Here is a 3,848-nt window from a genome sequence, read left to right on the forward strand (position 1 = left end):
TCCATAAAAAACTTTTCCCTGATATCCAGCTTGTATTTCCCTTGGCACAGCTTGAGGCTGTGTGCTCTGGTTCTGTCAGTGCTGCTGGAGAAAGAGCCCAGCCCCAGCTGAGTGCACCCACCTCTCAGGGAATTGTAGAGATAATAGCAGAAATAAAAGTAAAGTTATTGTTACATTATACATATAGAATTCATCTTAATATTTGCAAAAAGCCATCAATATAATATGCAAGCCCTGTGGAGAGCAACTGAGGGAGCTGGGGGTGCTCAGCCTGGAGAAAAGGAGACTCAGGGGTGACCCCATCCCTCCCTACAGCTCCCTAGGGTGGGCTCAGCTGGGGCTGGGCTCTTTCTCCAGCAGCACTGACACAACCAGAGCACACAGCCTCAAGCTGCGCCAAGGGAAATACAGGTTGGATATTAGGGAAAAGTTTTTAATTAAAACAGTGATAAAGTTCTGCCCGGGGAGGTGGTGGAGTCACCATCCCTGGGGGTGTTTAACAAAGCCTGGATGTGGCACTGGGTGCCAGGGTTTGGGTGAGGGGCTGGGGCTGGGCTGGACTCGATCTTGGAGGTCTCCTCCAACCCAGTGATTCTGTGAATTAACAAAAACTTGGACATAATTGCAGCAGTAGCTGATGTAGTTATGAGTGGGCTGTCTGTTTAGTCAGGATAACATCCAGTGAACATTTAGTGAAGACCCTACTATTGATACACCAACTATCAGCATCTAAAGAAAACACAGACCAAAGCCCAAACTAAAAGTAGTAAAAAAAACCAGACCAAAAGCACAGCCAAGAAACAAATGCTCTAAAAAACAAACCCAAGGTGGGGCCATGCAAAATATTCCTAGAATATGAAAACTAGATTATAGAAAAATGTGAATATACATAAAAGTCTATGAATATACAACAAGCTAATATAATTTTAAAAATATTTAAAAACTATCTCCAAAGATAACAGTATACTCTTAACTAAATACCAAACACCCAACAGTTTTTAACCCTTTGCTTTATTTCTGCCTCCTATTGTCTTTTTATTAAATTTTTAAAATTTTACTAGGAAAGTAAACCCCATTTTTGACACTTTTTTTCCCCTTTGATATGTTCTCTGTATTCTTCACACATATATTTGGAGCTCTGTAGCCTATTGCATTAGTAGATACTTTTCCCAGTACTTTTCCATGGCCCTTCCCTAGGCAGAAAGACAAAACAAATTCCACAGCTCCGAGCCCTGGGAGCTGCAGGGCCCCAGTCCTGTCTTGGTTTTTCCCAGGAACCAAGGCCCAGAACAACTTTTTGAGGTACAATTTTATGGATAAAACGCAGCCAGTGTTCAAGGGAAAACTCCAGAGAAGTGGGGGAAATTTGCATCACCACTTGCCCTCTTAATTAGTGCCTTTTATCAATTATGCTAATATCCTAAACTCTATAAATATGCACTATTTATAAATATGTACCCCCTGTAGATACTCATCCTTGTGAGGGTGTTTTGTGGACATCTTTCCATAACTGCTCCTAAAGGCTTCAAATAAAGATCCTCTTTTGTATTCCCCCTTACTAAAATTGTCTCAAGTTTCCTTTCCAGGTTGGGAAAAAGGCAACAGTGGGGTCACTTCCATCCTTTGCAGGGCTTATTTATGGAAATCTGGGCCTAAAAATTATCACAGAATCACTCGAGACACCTTAAAAAATCCATCACATAATTCCAATGCCTGAAAGTGCTGGATGAAAGGAGATTTTTATCTGCAAAGATTTTGGTGAGCATGGATTTGCTTCTCACACCTCATGTGTGGGCAGAGAATAAAAAACCCCATCCCAGTTCTCTGCAGGTGCTTGGATTTAGGAACCTTTTTCCATCCTGGAAAAAATGGGAAAAAAACCCCATTTCTTGTATTCCTTGGGAGCCTTGCAGGAGGGTTGGGAATGGCCCTGAGCTCACCAGTGCCCAGCTCGCACCCCTGGCTGCCCTAAAGAAGTTTATTTGCTGTTCACACCTCCAGCCCTGGCTTAATCCAGGACCAACGTTGAGCTCAAGCCCTAAAAAACCCTCCTGAGCGCTCCGTTCTGACCAATAATAATACATAATAAATAATAATGAAAAGATAAATAAGAAATGAAAAGAGGAATGAAAAATCTGACATTTGCAGTCAGAAATGCCCAGCTGAGTGGCAGCTCCAGTTCCTCTCCTTTCTGGGTTTATAATATAATATAGTTATACATAATTTAGTTAAATATAATTTAGTTGTTATCTGTTAATCACCCACTCCTCTCTCCAGTGCCAAGCAGGGAGCTGCCAGTTCCTGCTGCACCCAAGAGCTGCCTTGAGGTGGTGAGAGCAAAGCTTTAGGTTTGGGAACACCAAAAATCCTTTGCTTTTCCAACTGGGATCATGCCTGGCTTAATCCAGGGCCAACACTGAGCTCAAGCCCTAGAAAACCCGCCTGAGCGCTCCGTTCTGACCAATAATAATACATAATAAATAATAATGAAAAGATAAATAAGAAATGAAAAGAGGAATGAAAAATCTGACATTTGCAGTCAGAAATGCCCAGCTGAGTGGCAGCTCCAGTTCCTCTCATTTCTGGGTTTATAATACAAAATAGTTATACATAATTTAGTTAAATACAATTTATATATAATATAGTTAAATATAATTTAGTTGTTATCTATTAATCACCCACTCCTCTCTCCATTGCCAAGCAGGGAGCTGCCAGTTCCTGCTGCACCCAAGAGCTGCCTTGAGGTGGTGAGAGCAAAGTTTTAAGTTTGGGAACACCAAAGATCCTTTGCTTTTCCAACTGGGATCACGCCTGGAGCTTTTTCTCCAGGCTGGGGTCGCACCAAGGACAGGCCAAGCCCAAACAAAGGCTTAAGGAATTACTTGGCAGCGCGTGCGGCTCGGGAGATTAACAATGATTTACAAAACCTTTCACCTCCCGGGCCTAAATCCTGCAAGCTCTGCTGCAGGGAAGAGCCTGGCATCCAGGCAGGGATTGCTTCATTCCCACCAATGATTATTCCCATTATTGGCACCTGGGAAGGGCCCAGAGACCCCCTTAAAACACCCAGGTTCAGCCCCAAAATCCAAATGGTCACAATTTCACAAATCCACAAAATTCTCCAATGGAAACCTCCGGGATTCCCCATCCATCCCAAGGCTGCAGCTGGAAAGTTTCCCCTGGCACCCACCTAGCCCGTGTTTGCGGCTTGTTAAGCTGCCCTCTCCTACCCCTGACACTGGGAACGACCAATTCCAGCCTTGTTTTCCAACATTTTTGCATCTCCTGGGATTTTTACGCCCTTCTCAGCGCTCTCCTCCTCGCTAGACTAAACAAACCCGGCTTTCCAAGCTCCCCGTGTTTTCCGAGTCTCCCCCCAGGGCATTTCCTCGTGCAGGACACGGAGGTGGAGGAAATGGCAGCTGATTTCCACAGGGTGATTCCAGCAGAATCCCAGAGCCTGTGGAACAGCACGGCCGGGCACGAGTTCAGCTGGCTCAGAGCAGCTCCAGCAGGAGCGTGACCCAGGGAATTCCTCGCTCCTCTCTCCCAGCTCTGCCAGCTGCCCCGGGAGCTGCTCTCCCACCCTTTGGAGGCGGGAGATGGAGGGAAGAACCTGGAATTTGGGAGGGTGGGAGCTCAGCTGGGGGTGCAGGGAGGTGGGAATTGCAGAGGGGACGCTGTGGGAGTTGGTGGTGAACGTTGCACCCCCAGGGGGTTCCTGCTCTAATTGGCAGCTGGGTGGGATATTGGGAAGGAATTCCTCCCTGGGAGGGTGGTGAGGGGCTGGATGGAATTCCCAGAGCAGCTGTGGCTGCCCCGGGATCCCTGGAAGTGCCCAAAGCCAG

The 3,848-nt window shown here is 45.8% G+C and overlaps 1 protein-coding gene across 1 annotated transcript in view; it reads right to left on the reverse strand.

The window, feature by feature from the left end:
- LOXL2 (lysyl oxidase like 2) overlaps nt 1–3,848 on the reverse strand; it is a 79,233-nt gene that overhangs the window by 25,007 nt on the left and 50,378 nt on the right. The gene's annotated exons all lie outside the window — the stretch shown is intronic.

Source organism: Geospiza fortis, unplaced genomic scaffold, assembly GCF_000277835.1.
Source record: "Geospiza fortis unplaced genomic scaffold, GeoFor_1.0 scaffold393, whole genome shotgun sequence".
Classification (NCBI taxonomy): domain Eukaryota; kingdom Metazoa; phylum Chordata; class Aves; order Passeriformes; family Thraupidae; genus Geospiza; species Geospiza fortis.